Source organism: Harmonia axyridis, chromosome 7, assembly GCF_914767665.1.
Source record: "Harmonia axyridis chromosome 7, icHarAxyr1.1, whole genome shotgun sequence".
Lineage (NCBI taxonomy): Eukaryota > Metazoa > Arthropoda > Insecta > Coleoptera > Coccinellidae > Harmonia > Harmonia axyridis.
In genome coordinates this window covers 2,243,044-2,266,433 of record NC_059507.1, presented here as the reverse complement: position 1 = coordinate 2,266,433, position 23,390 = coordinate 2,243,044, and the positions used below count along the sequence as shown (strand labels likewise).

At 37.9% G+C, this 23,390-nt stretch overlaps 1 protein-coding gene and 1 long non-coding RNA gene across 2 annotated transcripts in view; one reads left to right on the top strand and one right to left on the bottom strand.

Moving 5' to 3' along the window:
* The window catches only part of LOC123684186, a 269,382-nt gene that overhangs the window by 132,374 nt on the left and 113,618 nt on the right, over nucleotides 1-23,390 (top strand). The window lies entirely within an intron of this gene.
* On the bottom strand, nucleotides 1,443-22,973 carry LOC123684188. Its single transcript, XR_006748114.1, has 5 exons — nucleotides 22,873-22,973; nucleotides 22,033-22,161; nucleotides 17,554-17,716; nucleotides 17,192-17,193; nucleotides 1,443-1,713 (listed from the first exon to the last, which is right to left on the bottom strand). It is a non-coding gene; the product is annotated as an uncharacterized LOC123684188 (long non-coding RNA).

Below are 23,390 nucleotides of genomic sequence, written 5' to 3'. Positions count from 1 at the left end.
CCTTTTCTCGCCTTATCTGCCATAAACACAGAAAATAAGAGATGCGCATAAATTTGGAAGATCGAGTTTCGTGAACTTTTTGAAAACCTTTATATTCATATGTTTTCCAGACTCCCGTCGCTCGACACTATTGTTGTAAATTACTTTATAATTTCACTGTGTGAGACTCGGTTGGAATAGCCAAAAAGGGAAAACCGGAGCTTTTATAAATGCAGGAAGGGCATTTTTACACCCGCAGATTGTTATAATAATTTTCACTTCACAGCACGTAATGAGTAGTTCGCGAAATTACTTGCACCTGATTCATGTTGCGAGAAATGGAATAAATGTACAGGGCCGTAGTGGATACATTTAAAGTTCGCATGTTCTATACTGCGCGAATATTTCCACAGAAGTCATATCTGCGAATTCTTGTGTTGTTCATATAGCGTAGACATGATTGTTATTTGAACAAACTTGACGGACGTCATTCGAAATAAGATTTAACAAACATCGAATGGATTTTACTGAAAATAAGCAATTCTGCCAACACATTGCATAGATGATGAGCATCCTTTTTCCACAATGGACTAGTTTTCATGTTTTTGTTAAGGATTAATTCTAAAAATTTAAGTAAAATGAAACATAAATAGGAAAGAATCATTGGAATATCTCTAGAAATGAAAAAGTTATGGGACTTTGAAGTTGCGCTTGGAAGAATAATTTCATAGTACGTGTAAGTGGCGTGACGTCACATACTAGACGACTGGTATTCGCAGAGTGCTTACGAATTCATTGGTGTACAATCACTTGTGCCGTTCCTGTCGTGTTTTGTTCGTTACACGATGGCTGAAATAACTTACTATATACATACATATAAATTACTTTTTTCTCTTTTTACTTTTTACTCCTCACATAAATATGTTTTGCCATTGATAGACTTCAACAACCAGTACTCAACTACAAACTGTTTATGAAACGTTTTTTAAATAAATCATCGTTATAAGTTGAACCATGATGAAGCAAACTCAAAAGTAGATACTTACTTGAAAAGTTTAACTCCTTTTATTTCTGCACTGACATAAGATGGATTTGAAGAAAAAAACTCCATCACTGCGAATATATCTATTCTAGGCAAATTGTCACTTTGTCCTTTCACGAAGCCTTCTTCCATTTTGGTGACATACAAACAAAACTCGAGTTAAAACTACACTGTACAACTACAAACGGCTCGAGAGCCTTGGCGATTGGCGATTCTATTCGACACTCATCGTGAAACGATCAAAACCATAACACTAGCAATAAATCAAACTGGAGATTACATCGATAATCACAGCGCGAATTTCCCGATATGTAAACAATTCTGTGGTTCACCCCAAGGAAGGAATATATATGTATGTCTTTATATAAATCACATGAGAATCCGTATATCTGGAGGATAGAAATACACGAGGGGGAAACAGATGAATTTATAGTGTTCGCTTCTTGATACAAGCCATCATGTCACATAGATTTGTTAGATCAGTATCCTTAATACATATATATTTCTCTTCGGAAAGGGGTGACAAGAAGATATCGAAGCATGCGAACACAACTTGACGTTTATTCGCTTTGGAAATAAATGGTTGAACATAGATTACGGAGTGGAGAGATCGCTATTTCTTGCTTTTCGGTTTTCATTATAACTTCCGTGTCTAGTGGGACGAACGTCAGACCTTTTGAATTCTTCCATTTCTGGAAATGAACGAACGGATGTTAGGAACGAGTTGGCAGCCATTTTATTGCGACGGTTGATTAAGAAGTTTCAGAAATTGAGATTTTCTCGGGCAGGACCATTACTTATCGTTAATCCTCGGAAAAAAATTCGGTTTTGGAAAGGTTCTTTCTTGGAAAGGCTTTGTACTTGCACATAACTAACTTGTTTTTGAGATAACTTGTGTTATTCGCTCTTTGCTCCATCGACAACAATGGTTAGCAGCATAAATCAAATCACTATAAATCATAACAGAATGAGAAATAATAAAAAATAAAGTTTCCTAATATTGAGAAACCTCCAGCCTCTATTTGATTTCATAATTTTCCATCCAGGATCTAAGACACATGAGGCATCTTATAGATTTGTCGCTTAACCTATTGCGAGTTTTTGTAACTTGTAACAGCAGCTCTGGCGTTGATAAAAAATCCTTGGCCATTTTGGTCAAGTTTGGAAAGATATTTTTGAAACTACCAAAATCTGCCAATAGATTTCATAGAAATGTGAGAAAACTACTGATAAAGTCACACTGGCGAATGCTTCAGTCTCTCGGCGCTTGAGGAATCCCCTTATTTAGTCTAAGTGCGCACGAGATTGCAGAAATATATGCCGTGCGACGCGTGCATATCAAGCTGAAGTAATATCAAGTAGCTTGATATTAAGTCAAGCAATAAATATCTAAAATCAAGTCAAGTCAAGCTCAAGTATGAGCTTGATTTTCAAGTCAAGTAGTTGGTTAAAATGACAAACTAAAGGGTGTTTTTTTTTAGGTATATAACTTTAAGTTGGCATAACTGTTCAAAATGGCGACCAATTTATCAGCTGTCAAGTGATTTATTTTCAGTTTGGTTTGGCAATTCATCATGAATAGACTCTTGCCTGAACAACGCTTGCAAATAGTGCAATTTCATTTCGAAAATAATGGTTCTATGAGGAATACGTATCGCGCACTACGTTCATTTTATTTTGTTTAGCGGTGAAGCGCACTTCTGGTTGAATGGCTACGTCAACAAACAAAACTGCCACATTTTGAGTGAAGCTAATCCTCAAGTGTATGTGGAAACACCGTTACATCCAGAAAAACTGACTGTTTTGTGCGCTTTATGGGCTGGTGGAATCATTGGTCCGTGCTTCTTCAAAAACGATGATGGCCAGAACGTTACAGTCAATGTTGATCGGTATAGAGCCATGACTTTTTCATTACTGAATTGAACAACCATGATGTCCAGGAGCTGTGGTTCCAACAAGACGGCTCAACATGTCACACAGCTCGTGCCACAATCGATTTATTGAAAGACACGTTTGGTGACCGCCTAATTTCACGTTTTGGACCTGTGAATTGGCCTCCAAGATCTTGTGATTCAACACCGCTAGACTACTTTCTGTGGGGCTATGTGAAGTCATTGGTCTATGCGGATAAGCCACAAACCCTTGACCATTTGGAAGACAACATTCGCCGTGTTATTGCCGATATACGGCCACAAATGTTGGAAAAAGTCATCGAAAATTGGACGTCCAGATTGGACTACATCCGAGCCAGCCGTGGCGGTCATATGCCAGAAATCATATTTAAAATGTAATGCCACAAGATTATCTTGCGGATAAATAAAATTCATGTCAATCGAATAATCCATAGTTGTTTTATTACAATTCAAAGTTCTATAGCTCTAAAAAAAAAAAAGATATAAGGCAGTTGCATAAAGGAGTTGACACACAGGCAGACCCGAAACCAAAGTTGCATGGTCTGAAGATCAAATATCTCTTCCATCCCAAAGTGATCACTATACTTCCAAGGATACCTTCGATATTCTAGGACCCAATAAAACACAACCAACCTACCAGACATCGCTATGGAAACAACTTCTGACCGAAATTATAAAAATTGGAAACGTCTTCGAGTCGCGCATTTCCAGCAGGAAGAATCATTGTCGTCGGCTTAGTCGAAGCCCTCCCGGCTTTTAGAACCTAGGAAACGGTAAAATTCATCCCTCTATCGAAAACAGTCGGCAGCAAACAGGATCGTGTGGAATAACAAAATACGCAATAATGCATTCTAGAGTCAAATATCCAGAGAGTGGTGGCGCGAATTCGGGAGAAATATTATGACATCGAGATAGACAAGACATGTTATGCGCGGATCCGAGAAGGTTTTCCGGTGCCTCCTAGGTCTTAGTGAATTCCTTCAGGGCAATATCCGACGGTGAAACGGCGGGGTACAGGTGTTTTGAATGTATACTTTTACTCTCACGAGAGCGGAATGATAATGTATAGGGGTTATTTACGCTACGGTATATTTCTTACTTATTACGACGAAAATTATTTTTCAGTATTTATAAATCTCGTGGAACGCGCGAGTGAAAAATTTATTCCAGACAACAGACATACTTAGAGTTATAAATATAAGGGGTGCGTCATCTGCCGTTATGCTTCGATATTGCGCAATGTTTTTAGAAGATATTGAACAAGGAGGGAATGTTTTTGTAGACTTGAAAAATTCGATTACGCATTCAATTCACAGCGTGAAAAAAAAGGAATGACGTGGAGTGGGGAGCTTGTGAGTGTTCGCATTCATGCGTCAAGACCACCTCTACAGTATACAGGGAGTTTCTTGTAGTCCTACATTTTGTGATTGTTTATCGGATCTTCATTAAGCTTTGCTACATATTGGGTAAATAAGTACTTAACCAAATAATCAATTTATTAATCACAGCTTACTAATAGGGATTCATCAAGCCAAGTAGAAGGTGTTTTTTTAGAGCTATAGAACTTTAAATTGCAATAAAACAACGATGGATTATTCGATTGACATGCATTTTATTTATCCGCAAGATAATCTTGTGGCATTACATTTTAAATATGATTTCTGGCATATGACCGCCACGGCTGGCTCGGATGTAGTCCAATCTGGACGTCCAATTTTCGATGACTTTTTCCAACATTTGTGGCCGTATATCGGCAATAACACGGCGAATATTGTCTTCCAAATGGTCAAGGGTTTTGGATTTTGTCGACGATAAAATGGACGTATTCCGCACAGAACCATTATTTTCGAGAGCTTTCTGGTTTAAATTGGTGAAAGAACCACGAATTTCTTCGTCTGAGCAGGACCAAGAGTGTTTCCTTTTCTCCAACTCCCATTGTTGGACCATTGCCTTATATTGGTTTTTTCCAAGCTGACAGAAAGGTTCAGAGCTAACAGGTGTTAACTTTGATGCTATTTACGCGAAATCATCAGCTCAATCAATCAATACCACAATGTAGTAGTAGAGTCACTTTATGTCCTCAGGCTAGTAGCTTTTTGGTATAACAACACTCTCATGTCAGCAGAGATCCTATAGATGTATGATTCCAGGGACCTTCAAATTTTGCAGATTAATGATATACTCGCCTTCTAGTTACAGAGAGCTCTAATGAACTCCTGTGTCTGGGATGGTTTCAAGGAGGTTACTTCCTCACTTCTACAAGCCTCTTGTCCAAAGCATTTTTGTCTAAGCTAGCACTGACGAGGGATTCCATCACCAGGTGATTCATAATAGTTTCCTCCTCCCTGCAGAATCTGCACTTGTTGTTTACCTAGACACATTCTCATGAGGTGCTTTCTGAGGCTTCCTGTCATAAATCCAGTGGGGAAGTGTAGCATTTCCTTGCTAAGATCCAGATACATCTCAGATCTTGCAGTATCAAACTTTCTAAGCAACTTTTCGAAATGATTCAACCCAGGAAGATTCCGCCAGAGTGTTTTTTCTTCTCCTTTCAATAACGAGGATGTCAATTTAGTTCAGTAGTCACTGGGCCCAGATTTGGAGAATAATCAGGGTGATCAAGTAGTTAAAAGTGAAATTCCTTCAATTGGAACATGGTTTTCATCGTATTGTGATGAGGAATATTGTCTCGATGAACGAGATTTTTTTCCTTCTGCATTTTTGTTAGAGGTTATAATTTAAAACCCCACTTCTGAATAAATCCAGTTCTTTCATAAACTGTGTAGGTGCACTATATTTAGCTTCCTGCAATTAATTTCGGTGTAGGGATGAATTTTTTCATATCCGAGATTTTAAGAACTCGAGGCTTCGGCTAAGCGGACGCCAATGATTCTTTCCGCTGGAAAGACGTTTTAAATTTTCACAATTCCGTGAGTTGGAGCTGGTTACTCGTTACTTTCAGAGCGATCTCAAATATTTGCTTCGGGGAGTTGGATTATGTCTTATTTTACAGGTAGAATTGTAGAAGTGGAACTTGTTTCTTTTTGGTAAGAATCACTCGTATATTCAAGTGCAGCGCTGTATATTGATTCTCCTGAATTTTTCATAAGGACTGTTGTCTATTTCTTGTGGATTTATGCAATTGTCTCAATAGCAGAACAGAAAATTATTACAAAAGCTGAAAACATGTTATAGAAATAAAGGGTGTTTCTTTTAGAGCTTTAAAACAATCAATTGCAATAAAACTAACGATGGATTATTCGATTGACATGAATTTCACTCTGGACGTCCAATTTTCGATTACTTTTTCCATATGTGGCCGTATATCGGCAATAACACGGCGAATGTTGTCTTCCAAATGGTCAAGGGTTTGTGGCTTATCCGCATAAAACCAATGACTTTACATAGCCCCACAGAAAGTAGTCTAGCGGGGTTAAATCACAAGATCTTGGAGGCCAATTCACAGGTCCAAAACGTGAAATTAGCCGGTCACCAAACGTGTCTTTCAATAAATCTATTGTGGCACAAGCTGTGTGACATGTTGCGCCGTCTTGTTGGAACCACAGCTCCTTGACATCATGGTTGTTCAATTCAGGAATGAAAAAATTAGCAATCATGGCTCTATACCGATCACCATTGACTGTATCTTTCTGGACATCATCGTTTTTGAAGAAATACGGACCAATGATTCCTCCAGCCCATAAAGCGCACCAAACAGTCAGTTTTTCTGGATGTAACGGTGTTTCGACATACACTTGATTAGCTTCACTCCAAATGCGGCAGTTTTATTTGTTGACGTAGCCATTCAACCAGAAGTGCGCTTCATCGCTAAGCAAAATAAAATGGGCGTAGTGCGCGATACCTATTCCGCACAGAACCATTATTTTCGAAATAAAATTGCATTATTTGCAAGCGTTGTTCAAGCGTGAGCCTATTCATGATGAATTGCCAAACCAAACTGAGAATATATCACTTAACAGCTGTTAAATCGGTCGCCATCTCGAACAGTAATGCCAACTTGAAGTTATATACCTCGAAAAAAGAAACCCGTTAGATGCACCTGCAAAATCAATAGTTCAATTTCCAGCACCTATTTTTCGTTCCACATTCCATCGACCTCTGCTATCAGTCCAGCATCCAAACCTCCCATCTCCGCCATCACAGCCCTGGCCGACATGACGAAACCCAGCGGCTATAAAATCCCATAATGGCATCAGCAGGAACTCCGATATACCCCAGGTTTCGACCACTGCGCCCCCGTAAGCCCGGTACATTAAGAAACGTCTGGCTGCTTGTTGTTGCACACACCACTGATTGGATAGCGGGTAATCTAACTTAATTGAAATTGGATTGGATTGATCATTGGCCGGCTTATGCCTCCCGAGCCGGTCCATTTTACACCAGACACGGGCGCGCCCGATGCTATTTTCTTTGGCAAATCCCGTTCCAAACTACCCCGGCCGAAGTTTCTTCATCGGGGAGGGTGGCCGAGATCGCTAACGCCATCGGGCCGGGCGGTAATTCCGATAATTTTCAATTCGGACGAACGACAAGAATGAATAAACGCTTGGTTGGGTTCTTTCGGTGCCTTTGAAGTCGGTCAATTGATAAACTTTCGATTTCTGAGAGGATAAGAGCCGAAATTAGAGGCTTCTCGAAATATTCAGGGCGAGGGCCGAGAACTGCTGAGCGGAAGGTCGGGGTACGAGCCCCGGGAAGGTAGTGAAATTTTTCGGTCTAGTACAGCCTGCACAGAACACAACCATTCCTACTGAATCCTACAAGTTCAAATATTCTCGCAGAGGCCTAAGAGGATCGGAGTATAAAAAACATATACGTGAAATTTTAGCCCTTGTGAGCCATAATCTATTTGTTTTAGCAATGGCATGACGTCATTGATGACGAAACGGAGATGCCATCTGTATCCACCTTGAAAACTATGCAATTTCTTAATGTTGTGTTGTGAACACTTTCTTGAAATGTCATATTTAGTTATCGGAACCTCGAATTTTAGTTTCTTTTTATGTTGTCCCGAAGTCACAGACTACTCAACACAGATTTTGCTCATTAAAAGTTCCTCGATAACTCTTAAAGTATTCATTTTAAGTATAAGGTTTGCTTAAGTAACCCGCACTGCTTTTATACGTAGAATATAGTGAAATAATAAAAAGGATAGGTGCTACTCTGAAAATCCTGAGTTTCGATGAATTTGAGCTGTCCAAGTTCATGATCTTCTGTTAAACACCCTGTACATTTTTCGTCCAAACCGCGAACAGATTTATAATACTACGTTTCTGCAGAATCGAAAAAGATTAAGATTTTTCTGAAACAAACTTTTTCTGCAGAAATATTTAAAGAATGGCGGAGTCCTCGCCGCCAACATTTTTTTATAAGTATCCAATTAACTAAAGAACTGTTGAGTTTCTACCCAAGGCATGGCATATTGCTGGAATTGTCATCAAGATAGCTATCCAATGATGCAGTAATATACTGGGTGTGCCATTTGAAATAAGAAAGTATTGTGGCATCACACGTTAAATATGATTTCTGGCATATTACCGCCACGGCTGGCTCGGATGTAGTCCAATCTGGACGTCCAATTTTCGATGACTTTTTCCAACATTTGTGGCCGTATATCGGCAATAACACGACGAATGTTGTATTCCAAATGGTCAAGGGTTTGTGGCTTATCCGCATAGACCAATGACTCTACATAGCCCCACAGAAAGTAGTCTAGCGGTGCTGAATCACAAGATCTTGGAGGCCAATTGACAGGTCCAAAACGTGAAATTAGGCGGTTACTAAACGTGTCGTTCAATAAATCGATTGTGGCACGAGCTGTGTGACATGTTGCGCCATCTTGTTAGAATCATAGCTCCTGGACATCATGGTTGTTCAATTCAGGAATGAAAAAGTTAGTGATCATGGCTCTTTACCGATCACCATTGATTGTAACGTTCTGGCCATCATCGTTTTTGAAGAAGTACGGACCAATGATTCCACCCGCCCATAAAGCGCACCAAACAGTCAGTTTTTCTGGATTTAACGGTGTTTCGACATACACTTGAGGATTAGCTTCACTCAAAATTCGGCAGTTTTGTTTGTTGATGTAGCCATTCAACCAGAAGTGCGCTTCATCCCTAAACAAATTGAAATGGACGTAGTGCGCGATACGTATACCGCACAGAACCATTATTTTCGAAATGAAATTGCACTATTGGCAAGCGTTGTTCAGACGTGACTCTATTCATGATGAATTGCCAAACAAAAATGGGAATAAATCACTTAACAGCTGTTGAATCGGTCGCCATCTTGATTAGTAATGCCAACTTGAAGTTATATACCTCGAAAAAAAACACCCGTTATAATCTGTAATGGGTATCATTATAAATCATAAAAGCAGTAAAAAATCGATTAGCGTTTTTGAAAATTTAAAACAGTCATTTTCAGAAACGCCTGGTAACAATAGAGAACGAATCAAGATGTCTTTGATCTGCTTTGATATCATATAATTTCCAAGAAAGATATTGGGGTCCTTGAAGATTTTTTTCTCCAAGTTGTATAGTTCTCGCAGATGCTTTCAGTGAGCATCGAATTTGGGACACCTTGTACTTATTCCAAACCAAATACCCAACTCTACCAAATTCAAATATCCATATCATCAACTAACAGAACACCAAGAATGGAAATTTTGGAAATTTCACTTTTGCTCATGAACTTTTCGAAGCGAGTAGTGAAATTTTCAGATGGCAATTTTTTCGCGATACGGCCCTGATAAAATTCTAGGGGGGGTTCGATCCCTCCAGGATACCGGCAGATTCGAAACTGCGAATGGATTTGTCGAACGACAAGAAGGATTAAAGACAATCACCCAGTCGAGTGGACATTTGTCGTTCGGAAAGATCCCGCTTGAAGTTTACGATCCCACATTTAGATTTACTTCTGTTACTTAAGTTTCGACCCGTAATGCCCCCAAATTTATATATCCGCGCGTCCATCGAGCAGAATTGATAAGATCGATTAGGGGTGGGGGGAGAGAGAGAGATTAAAGAGTGGGATACGGAAGCGTCGAGGCGGACACGGATCGTCAAAGTTCATTTCTCGATTTCAAACTTGTTAGAGTTATATTTCCGAGTCTTTAACGCGGCTGACGCCGGCGAGATAGCGATCTGTCAGCGAATTGGATTCGGCCGTTCTTTCGAAGTGTTGATGTTGGCACTAAAGGGTACTTAGATTACGGGATTTTCCTTTAATTTGATGTCTCCGTCAAACAGGTCACTTCGAAATTTGGCACGATTTTTGTAGTTTTCGAATTTTGATTTCAAACTGACTGATAAAGACTCCATTATCAAATTCAATTCTGTCTATCTGTACACACCATAACTCGAGAACGGAAATACCTAGAATCTAGAATATCTGGAATTTCCCGGAAACACCCAATCCCTACAAATGGCCATGAAGATACATTTGTACTCATAGCAAAACAACATTATGAAATGAAATTATGAGTTTGACTGCAGGCTGCAAATGGAGACGTCTTTAAAAGACAAAACGGAGACCATTTCACTTATACTGATGAGGATAAGGTATGTACATTATTTCAGAAATTATAAGTAAAAATCTAAAATTTTCTAAAAAAAAATTGATGAAATTCCCGAGGCCGCAACTTCTCCTGGACGTAAACTACGCACTTGAAACCTCAATATGTTTCAGATCAAAAAAAGTTTTTATTTGAGGAGTCTGTGACGAATAATTTAGGAGATATAACGATTTTTGGAGGCAAATTCAATTTTTTCCCAAATTTCGAGTTCAAATTTCCTCAAAACCGTGATATCTACGAAGAATCGATGAGCGGTGCCAGAATTGACGATCTCTGATCAGCCGAATTTTGATCTCACCTGGAAAATTTTCCATATCTAACCCTTTGAAAATTGAAAAAAAAAAGTTCCTTCATGGGACTATTGTACCATTTGATTGATTGATTGGACTATGTAGATCACGAAAATGCTTGCAGTTGGTCGATTAGTAATCTGAGTATTCCCCCATGTCTGTAAATAGTTTCGAAATACCAGATGCGCCCAGAATTCGCCACTTCAGAGAATGACTCAATTGTGTAATAACATAAATGACCACTTTAATTTATTTTCCGCTAATTCGAGTGCATTAAAGAAATCCTTGAAAAATCACTTTTCATTACTATAGTTGGATATAAGTATGTATGTTTATTTTATCTTGTTTTCTTCAATTTTTTATACTATATCTTATTGTTGTTTTTTTCATTCCTTTCAAACTTTCATTTTTGAGTTGAATTCAATGGAATCGTTTTTCTTCTCTTGATTATTGATATATTGTAATAAAACCTCGAATTATGTAGATATTTGTGAATGCAGTAGTAGACTTTAAATAGTCTGTTGTATTCCTTGTCTGTAATAAATAAATGAATAAATAAAAAATATGACCATGTCACCAGCATTTATTCAGTGATCTCAGGATAATGAAGTTGGTTTCAGAACATCAGGTTTGCTTCCAAATCTGCAACATCGAAGATCGAATATGTCGACAAATTTAGACCCAAAAAACGCCAATCAAGAAGGTAACAAATATCATAATAGCCCCGTAAACAAGTCCATTCCTCATCTACCAAAGTAGCATATAAACGAAATAGTATAACGCGCCTTTCCATAATGAAAATTGACCGAAACGAACTGGAATTGGAGTCTCATCCGAGCCTCTAATTACATAATTCCATCAGTCCGATCCACCCCAGTCGACAATTAAGTCTTTTTTTGTTGCCGATGAAAGGCAACATAATAACACAATAAAGATAACCTAGGAAACAATTGGAAATGAAAGGGCACACCTGTTAGGCCTTTCCGAACGTTCAACCTGATAAGGGTTAATAAAAAGCGGATCATTTAGAGTGAAAGGTCACACATCACTTGGTGTCACAATGAACTCATTCGGTTCGGTAAATGATCTGTCAGGTTGTCATTGTACAGTCGCATTCTTGCATTCTCAGAATAGGGGACTATTGTTTCCGTTTCATTATATGTTCGAAAAGAATGAACTCAATGAACAAACCGATTTCAATTTATGCTGCAGACCATATAATTGAGGGTTCTTGTTGTATGACTCTCTGGATTCAGGATATAGACGACACGTTCTTTGAAGTTTTCTATGTACAGGGTGAGCAAATAAGCGAGGTAAGCGGCTATATCTCAGGATCCACTCATCGTAAAGACTTGCGATAAAAAATTTTACCACTAAAGTTTACAAGAAAACACACTGGAAATTGTTTTGAAGTTCATACCTCTACCGCTAGGGAGCGTAATAGCTACCGTCGAGTAGAAAAATGAATTTTACTCGAAAATGTTTCATATGAAGTTGAAGAAAAAATATCATCACTGTAATCCTTGGAAAATTCTCTATCTTTTTGAATTGTCACTTTCGATTTTACGACATCAAATAAGGGTAGGTGAAAGGGATAAATCTGACTGATTGAAACGCCTGTAACTTCAGTTTGGCTCAACATTTTTGAGCAAATTAGATCTCGTCTGAAAGATAATATCTTGTTGATTGAGGACCAAATTAAGTCATGTTTAATTTGTTTTTGCTGCTTTCGATAGGGGACGCTAAGTCAGAAGTTCATTGTTTTGTTCATTTTACTGCGAAATTTCGAAAGTAATGATAGGATTTTCTTAAGAGAAACAGAAAAACCATCAAATTTTCATGAAAACATCTGAAGGTCGCAAAGCGATAATTTCAGGCGTTCTGAAGTTATGGCCGAAAGAAGATATTCTTCAACTGATGCACTGCGAAAAACCAAATTGTGTCTTTAGGTGCTGACAGAAACAGAAATCCCATCAAATTTTTATGAAAAAACCAACAGGTCGCAAAACGATAGCTTCAGGCGTTCTGGAGTTATGGCCGAAAGAAGACACAATTTAGTTTTTCAGTGCATCAGTTGAAGAATATCTTTTTTCGTCCATAACTCCAGAACGCCTGAAGCTATCGCTTTGCGACTTTTTGGTTTTTTCATACAAATTTGATGGGATTTCTGTTCTGTTCTGAAAAATTCACGCATTACCAGAACCCAGAGAAAATAAAAAGAAAAAATTAGCAAAATATAAGTTGAAATTTGGCGTTTTGTTTTATTCAATATTCTATGTTTCTGACAGAGCAATCTGCACGCTGCTTGAGTTTCTAGAGGAATAAAACTAATGCATACATAATTAATTATGAACAACCAAACTTGATAACGATAGTTTTCAACATTTTTCCTAGGTCCCCTCGGGGTCGAGACCTTCGACCACCGCCGACACCTATCGCCGCCACTGCAAAAGAATAAGGAACAGAAGAACGATATTATTTCAGCCATTCAGCATGACAGGACAACCGAGACGCGGCATCGCCGCCGACATTCGTCAGAGCTGAGACTTCAGTCGATTAAAGAAATAAAGTGGTAGAAAATGGAACGGCCCGAAAAGCAATCTCTGTCCCGTCAGTTTTATACTCCGTGGGGACGTACTTTTTCCGAGTTTACGATATGAAATCCGGGCGCGCGAGATCAGAGGAGTGCGTCTCAACGTGCGCCACTGGGGATAGCCTATTTGATCGGCAATAGACCGACTGGAAATTCGATACGAAGTGTTGCCAGCTTCAAAAAATTCATTTTTACCAGATTTTGTACCGGAAGTTGCCAGATTTCGAATAAAATCACCAGATTTCAATTTTACATTTTCGAGAAAAAAAGCAAGAGATATTGTGGCATACTTCAATATTTTGTGCCATAATAGTTTATTGAGGCTGAAGGATCCTAGATCGATGGCCATTTGATAACATAAATAACCAAAAGTTCAACTTTTCTCATGAGTGAGAAAAGGACTTTCTCCACATGTTGCACACTATACTTTTCCTACAACTGCTATGAAAAGTAGCGTATTCTTCATAGCTTACTCAATTTCAAAACTATGTATTGCTCATACTGTGGGAAATAATATTTCTCACAGCACTTTGCCCACACCTCGCTTGGTAGACCAATGAAATTGGGCTTTTAAGTCGTTTCTATGGAAACGCAATAAATTAGCACATACTGTCAACGAAGGCCATTTTGACTTGAATAAATTCCATTACTTGAATGATTGAAATTTGTGTAGTTGTAGGAAAAGTATAGTGTGCAATATGTGGAGAAAGTCCTTTTCGCACTCCTTTCCCCACGTGTTGCACAATAAACTGTTTTACAACTGCACAAATTCAAATAATTCAAGTAATGTACCTAATTCAAGTTGAAATGGACTTCGTTGACAGTTTCTGTTGATTTCTGGCGTTATCATAGAAACAACTTCTCAAAAGCCCAATTTCATCGCTCTACCAAGCGAGGTGTGGGCAAAGTGCCGTGAGAAATATTTCCCACAGTATGAGCAATACATAGTTTTGAAATTGGGTAAGCTATGAAGAATATGCTACTTTTCATAGCAGTTGTGGGAAAAGTCCTTTTCTCGTGCTAAAGGCTCGTGCCACAATTTTCCACACTCGCGAGAAAAGTTGGACTTTCGCCACTTGTTGCACAATATACTATTTTTACAACTGCACAAATTTGAATAATTCAAGTGATTTACCTATTTAATTCAAAATGACCTTCGTTGACAGTATCTGTTGATTTTTTACGTTCCCATAGGAACGACTTCTCAAAAGCCCAATTTGTTTAGTCTACCAAGCGAGGTGTGGGCAAAGTGCCCTGTGGAATAATATTCCTCACAGTGTGAGCAATACATTATTTTGAATTTGAGTGAGCTATGAATAGTACGCTACTTTCCATAGCAGATGATAATGTCTTATGTGTGTCTTACAGAGGATAGAAACTGAACATCACATGTGTCTTCTACAAAACTTTGCTCAAAGAAAATATTGCTCTCATTTTAGCAGATGATTTTTTTAGGATAGTAGTTTATATATTGAATTAATTTCACGGCATTCAAACAATTCTTCCAAACTTGAAAAATTGTATGAATGCCGTGAAATTGATTTAATATTTTAATACACATACGTTAAAATATTATTTACATAGTAGTTTATATTGGTTGCGGTTCTAAAACAGTGTAATCCAAGCCAATCAACCCTTGGTACCAGATGGCTGGGATTCTTTCTCAAAAAATTGTCAAATTCTGCCTGACACGTCGTAAATATCATAAAGAACATTTTTTTCGCCAAACGCATTCAATTTCGCCAATTCCAAGGTAAATTTCCAAGACCTGGCAACATCGGCGATACGTCAAATCCTCCCGGCGATGACGACCTTTACGCTGTAGATTTCTTGCGAGAGTGACGCATCTCTTGTCTCGTCCCTCGACGATTATCGGCCGATCTCTCGGTTTATCCACGATGGCGAGTTTTTGGTATCGAGGAAATATACCCGTGGGATATTGGGACAGGAATCGACAGCGCCAGTCTCTGCGGTACAAATTTGCCGAAGGATTATTTTCCTCTTTATTCCGCTGCCTCCATTATCAGGATTGGGATTTCGAATGGCTCGAATTTCCAACTACAGCCGTTCTGTTGAGAAATTTTGCGTTGGGAAATATTTTTTCCCACAACTGCTATGAAAAGTAGCGTATTCTGCATAGCTTACTCAATTGCAAAACTATGTATTGCTCATACTGTGGGAAATATTATTTCTCACGGCACTTTGCCCACACCTCGCTTGGTAGACCAATGAAATTGGGCTTTTGAGTCGTTTCTATGGAAACGCTATAAATTAGCACATACTTTCAACGAAGGTCATTTTGATTTGAATCAAGTCCATTACTTGAATTATTGAAATTTGTGCAGTTGTAGGAAAAGTATAGTGTGCAACATGTGGAGAAAATCCTTTTCTCGCTCGTGTGTTTGCGGCACTCGCCTTTCAGGCTCGTGCAACAAACTTCCAAACTCGTGTGAAAAGTTGGACTTGACTCACTTGCAGCACAATATACTATTATTCTACAGAGTGTTCCTGAATTGGAGGTACTGCCAAGAATATCAGATTCCTTGGATCATTTTGCGAAAAAAATTTCCACAAACATGGGCACGCAAACGCATTGTTGTCGAGATACAGGGCGTTGAAATTTGATTTTCTTTTCAAGTTTTTTCTCATAGCATCTTCCCTTCATAGGATATTCAATTGAAATTTGTCATAGATATTCCAATTTGAAATTTTCGGCATGTGATCTGCTTATTTTTTTTGGTTTCTTAAAATTTGGTCGTATCTGATACCGATTTCCAGAAAAAATTTCAAAAGATTCTCTAGTAATCCTCAGGAAAATCCAAATTATTCTAAAGATCCTGTCAGTAAACTGTGATGAATAAATTAATTTTGAGTTTTGGTACTTATTCACCCAATATGTAACGAAGATTAATAATTATTCGATAAACTGGCATAATCATCACAAAAAGTAGTACTACAAAAAACACCCTGTATCTAGAAAACAAAGCGTTTGAGGACCAATATTTATAAGTGTTTTTTCAAATTATCCATGAAATCTCCCTTTTTTTGTTGTCCCTCCAATTCACACCCTGTGTAAATTTTCCATAAATAACCCTTAGAAATTAAAAAAAAAAAATAAAAGTTCCTCCATGGAATTGTTGTAAAGGGTGTTTTTTTTCGAGGTATATAACTTGAAGTTGGCATTACTGTTCAAGATGGAGACCGATTTAACAGCTTTTACGTGATTTATTTTCAGTTTGGTTTGGCAATTCATCATGAATAGACTCATTCCTGAACAACGCTTGCAAATAGTGCAATTTTATTTCGAAAATAATGGTTCTGTGCGGAATACGTATCGCGCACTACTTCCATTTTATTTTGTTTAGCGATGAAACGCACTTCTGGTTGAATGGCTACGTCAACAAACAAAACTGCCGCATTTGGAGTGAAGCTAATCCTCAAATGTATGTCGAAACACCGTTACATCCAGAAAAACTGACTGTTTGGTGCGCTTTATGGGCTGGTGGAATCATTGGTCCGTACTTCTTCAAAAACGATGATGGCCAGAACGTTACAGTCAATGGTGATCGGTATAGAGCTATGATTACTAACTTTTTCATTCCTGAATTGAACGACCATGATGTCCAGGAGCTGTGGTTCCAACAAGACGGCGCAACATGTCACACAGCTCGTGCCACAATCGATTTATTGAAAGACACGTTTGGTGACCGCCTAATTCCACGTTTTGGACCTGTGAATTGGCCTCCAAGATCTTGTGATTTAAAACCGCTAGACTACTTTCTGTGGGGCTATGTAAAGTCATTGGTCTATGCGGATAAGCCACAAACCCTTGACAAATTGGAAGACAACATTCGCCGTGTTATTGCCGATATACGGCCACAAATGTTGGAAAAAGTCATCGAAAATTGGACGTCCAGATTGGACTACATCTGAGCCAGTCGTGGCGGTCATATGCCAGAAATCATATTTAAAATGTAATGCCATAAGATTCTCTTGTGGATAAATAAAATTTATGTCAATCAAATAATCCATCGTTGTTTTATTGCGATTTCTATAGCTCTAAAAAAAACACTCTTTCGTTTTGTTTTATCCTAATGACTGTAAGCAACAAAACTTCCAAACTATCAATAACTTACTGATTTTGGTTATATTTCTTGACTCCGAACATCTGCCTAGCAAATTGACAAATGCATTTTGCCCAGATGCGGGCCACCTCGTCTGATCCTTGGCATCTTCATCAGCGGCCGAATTATCAGCACAATGATGTCAGCAGAACGGAACAATGCCGGGCTTGATGTGCTGAAGCAAATGAAATAAATTACACATATTTGTTTAGCCAGGGAATAATTCAGGGGTATTTTTCACAAGTGGCCGCAAAGCCACGTTTCTGAAAAGCTTAATAAATTACGGAACACAGCGGGGTGCGGCCTACTTTACAAGCATAATAATAAATTGTGGTGTATGGGGTCCTTAATATTTTCATTGCAATTACTGGGCAGAGTTATGGCGGCATTATTGTGACTTCTATTTTGAAATATTTTTCGATATCATCTGGACAACGTTCAACTTAGCGTGCATCCATGCCGCTGTTATGGCTTTTATTATCTCCCAGGAAATTTACGATCGTGTTTTCAGCTATTTGACAACGTTTAATGTTGAATTCTTCGTTGGATGGTTTATCGAGGACGCGTATCAACAGCCTCTTGGTACTTTTTATATGCCCTAATGTAGTTACGCGATCTCATGTGGCGTTATACCGCTACACGTTAAAAAAAAAAAAATAACATGAATGGATAAAAGTTCTGATGAATATTTTTAAAGAACCGGTCTTTCAAGATATGACAAGTTTTTTTTCCGAAAACTCAGTATGTTTTGGAGCGGAACTTGAAGTTTGAAAAACGTTTTTATTTGAGGGGTCTGTGAGGAATAATTCAGGAGATATAACGATTTTTAGAGGGAAATTCAATTTCGAGTTCAAATTCCCTCAAAACTGGGAGCTCTGCGAAGAATCGGTGAGCAGTGCCAGGACTAGTTTTTATTTTTTTGTTAAGGATTAATTCTAGAAATTTAAGTGAAATGAAACAAAAATGTGGAAGAATCATTGAAATATCTGTAGAAATGAAAAAGTTATGGGACTTTGAAGTTGCGCTTGGCAGAATAATTTCATAGTACGTGTAAGTGTCGTGACGTCACATACTAGACGACTGGTATTCGCAGAGTGCTTACGAATTCATTGGTGTACAATCACTTATGCCGTTCGTGTCGTGTTTTGTTCGTTATACGATGGCTGAAATAACTTACTATATACATACATATAAATTACTTTTTTCCCTTTTTACTTTTTACTCCTCACATAAATATGTTTTGCCATTGATAGACTTCAACAACCAGTACTCAACTACAAACTGTTTATGAAACGTTTTTTAAATAAATCATCGTTATAAGTTGAATCATGATGAAGCAAACTCAAAAGTAGATACTTACTTGAAAAGTTTAACTCCTTTTATTTCAGCACTGACATAAGATGGATTTGAAGAAAAAAACTCCATCATTGCGAATATATCTATTTTAGGCAAATTGTCACTTTGTCCTTTCACGAAGCGTTCTTCCATTATGGTGACATCAAAACAAAACTCGAGTTAAAACTACACTGTACAACTACAAACGGCGCGAGAGCCTTGGCGCGGCTAAGTATTTAAACGTTATTTATGGTGTAGCGATCACAGGCAAGTGCCGTGACGTCACAGACCAAAGACGTTCCGCGCTAAAATACGTGAATTTAAATAATCTATTTCTCAGTCATTTATTGATGTATTTTCGAAATTTTTTCACTGATTCATCAGTTTTGCTCTATATTTTAATTCTATCGTGTCAAATATAGTATTATCAACATCACTAAACTAATCCACTGATTAACCGAATTTCGATCTCACCTGAAAAATTTTTATGTCGAAAAATTTTCGTAAAATTTTTAATGCCTAACCCTTAGAAAATTGAAAAAAAAATAAAAGTTCCTCCATGGGAATAATATTGTATTATTTCTTCGATAGATTCGACTATGTAGATCACGAAAATGCTTGCAGTTTGGCGATCAGTACATTATTTCAGAAATTATAGCTAATAAACTGAAATTCTCAACTAAAATTTGATAATTTTCTCGAGACTGCCACTTTTTCTAGACGCAAGATACGGACTTGGAAGCTGGATATGTGGTAGGTCAGAGCTCAATCTTCAAATAACGTGTATATTTTAGGTGTCTGTAACAAATATTTTAGGAGATATAACGATTCTAGTACAGACATACAATTTTTACTGAATTTTTCCCAAATTTCGAGTTCAAATTTCCCTGAATTGTGGAGTCTACAGAAAATCGGTGAGTCGTGTCAGAATTGACGATCCTGAAAACTTTTATAGGCTCTTACCGAGGTTCCCACCTCTCCTGGACGTAAGATATCAAATCAACGAAATTCTTTCTTCTGGAAGAAAACGATATGACCAAGTAATAACTTCGCCTAATATTGGTTGTCAAAAGGTCGCGGAAACACAGAGAGCGAAGTGTTTCCAAGTATTTCGAAACTCCGACCGGGGGGTTCCTAAAGGTGCGAAGTCTTATGAATAGAAAACACGAGATCAAAAGAATTCGTTATTGGAATCGGATCGAGAGAGAGTTCGGGGAACTATTCGATCTGAAAAGGCAAGATTCTAATGATATTAACGAACTCTCCCGGAGCTGACCCGAAGACATCGATAAGTGAAAAGGTGACGAAAGAAGGAGGGGGGGAAATTTCCCTTTGACAGGAGTTGTGTAGACGGTTATAAACGTATCTCGGAAGTAGAAGGACCGGCTGGAGTGGCAGACTTTCCATGCGGGGCACGTCAAGCGTCGCCGTCAGGTCAGCGCCGATAGGGGGCGCTTTTTCTTCGTTCGCCCCCCTCGGATCGTGCTGCGCTTTAAATGTAATATTTTCCTAGGATCTCGGGGACAAATTGAATATTATATTTCTTGATATTTCCGCGAGATCCGCGACCCGAGATACGTATGTACCAACACGTCCCAGCCACTTTACAGCAGACGCGTCTTCTTCTTCTTCTTCGTTGGGCTCGTCATGTACGAAATACATTCATCCTCGGGATTTGTACCTATATATATATATATGCGCGGGATCGATCATTTCGAATGGGAAATCCGGATATCCGGTCATGAATTCGTCAGTAGGTGTCGTTGAATCGGATTCATGTTCGCGAAATTGCATTTTGAAATATAAATCGCGCACTGTTGCGAGATTTTTTTTTTCGTTTACCGGCACCCCCTACACACCTATCCTTTTACACGTCAAACTGGATTTTATTGAAAATTCTACAATACGGCTGTTTAGGTAGTGATCCATAGTAACTAAATGATGTCTTTTTCAGAGCTATAGAACTTTATATTGCAATAAAACAACGATGGATTATTCGATTGACATGAATTTTATTTATCCGCAAGATAATCTTGTGGCATTACATTTTAAATATGATTTCTGGCATATGACCGCCACGGCTGGCTCGGATGTAGTCCAATCTGGACGTCCAATTTTCGATGACTTTTTCCAACATTTGTGGCCGTATATCGGCAAGAACACGGCGAATGTTGTCTTCCAAATGGTCAAGGGTTTGTGGCTTATCCGCATAGACCAATGACTCTACATAGCCCCACAGAAAGTAGTCTAGCGGTGTTAAATCACAAGATCTTGGAGGCCGATTCACAGGTCCAAAACGTGAAATTAGGCGGTCACCAAACGTGTCTTTAAATAAATCGATTGTGGCACGAGCTGTGTGACATGTTGCGCCGTCTTGTTGGAACCACAGCTCCTGGACATCATGGTTGTTCAATTCAGGAATGAAAAAGTTAGTAATCATGGCTCTATACCGATCACCATTGACTGTAACGTTCTGGCCATCATCATTTTTGAAGAAGTACGGACCAATGATTCCACCAGTCCATAAAGCGCATCAAACAGTCAGTTTTTCTGGATTTAACGGTGTAACGGTGTGTCGACATACACTTGAGGATAAGCTTCACTCCAAATGCGGCAGTTTTGTTTGTTGACGTAGCCATTCACCAGAAGTGCGATTCATCGCTAAACAAAATAAAATGGACGTAGTGCGCGATACGTATTCCGCACAGAATCATTATTTTCGAATTGAATTGCACTATTTGCAAGCGTTGTTTAGGCGAGAGCCTAATCATGATGATTTGCCAAACTAAGCTCAGAACAAATCACTTGACAGCTGTTAAATCGGTTGCCATCTTGAATAGTAATGCCAACTTAAAGTTATATACCTCGAAAAAAAAACAGATATACAGAACTGTGGTTGAATTGCGTTTGTTTCTTCTAATCTATTTCGTTTAAGTCGAAAGAGCATTCGAAAATGATTTGTTAAGTTAGAACAGAACAGATGAAACCCCCAAATACTACCAATTTTGGGCATTTCCAGATTTCATAAGATAAGGTAGAAACAAAGAGATTTGCCACTTTCTATGATTTAAATTTTCTACCTCATAAATAGAATTTGGAAGGAATTGTTTTCCTTGAATGTACTTCCTACCTATAACAATCATTCTGAGTACTCACCGATGGATTTATTCCGTAATGTGAAGACTATTTTCATCACTATAAACTTCGATTCATTCTTTCTTTGATCTTCGTTATCTTTTTTTTTCATCCTCACAGTTAGCAATTGATGGATGAAACATCATAAACCTTAAAGAGAAAACATATTCAGTATCATCAACAGCATTTGATAAAATAAATCATATTATCAGAAGTACTTGTATAAAAACTGGGCATAAAATACTTCAAACATAACTTTCTGGGAAAAAATTGGTTGATTCACGTGAATCTCGTAATTTTGCGAGTCAGTCTCATATACTACTAATAATTTAGTTCAATAACAATCATCGATTGGTATGCGGAGTTTTGTTATTTCTTGAATCTATGATCAAGAGTATGTAAATTCATAGAAAACTTTGGTTGAATATTTGTGCTATGTCATCGATTATCATATTGCAATCTAAAATCATGTTTTCAATAATTGAATCACCAAATCGCAATATACTCAAATAAAATGTCTAGAATTATTGGTGGGTTCAAGTCCTCTTGAAAAAATTTTCAGTTGTCAGCGGAGGAAGTCGTTAAAATTTGCTTATAGAAACTTCATTTGAGTGGAAATAACATTCAAAAATGACTTGATAAGTCATAGCAGTGAGCTGCAAACAAAATTTCTTCAAATACTATTAATTTTTCAATTTCGGGCATTCCAGATTTCATCAAAAATGGATCCACAAAAGATTTGCCTTTATCCATAATTGAAATTATTCTCGAAATTATCTACATTAGGCATAGTAAGAATTTGGAAGAAATTTTTTTCCTTGAACAAACTTCCTACCAATAATAATTATTCTCAGTACTCACCGATGGGTTTATTCCTAAATGTGGAACATCTTTTCAACGTTATGAACTTCTATTATTTTCTATTCATTTTTTCCCAGAGCTTCGTTAACTTTAATTTTTTCATCATCACTGTTAGCAATTGACCGATGAGACATCATGAATCTATAACAGAGAACATATTTAGTATCATCAACACCATTTGATAAGATTATTCATGATATCAAACTCAATTTTAATGAAAAATGAGCATAAAATACCTCAAAAACAACACTGATGGACAAAAGTCGATCCATTCACGTAAATCTAACAATTTTGCAAGTCAGTCTCATAGATTACTTCAATAATTATTCATTTCACCAACAATCATCGATTGGTAGGCGGGGTTTTGGAAATTATTCAATCTGTGATCAAGAGTAACTAGAACAGAATAGAAGTTTAATTTCTGTGCTATGTCATCGAAAATTCTGGAATTGCTGGTGTGCCAAAGCCTTCTCGCGAAAGCTTAAAATCAGACCCTTGATCACAGATTGAATAAATTC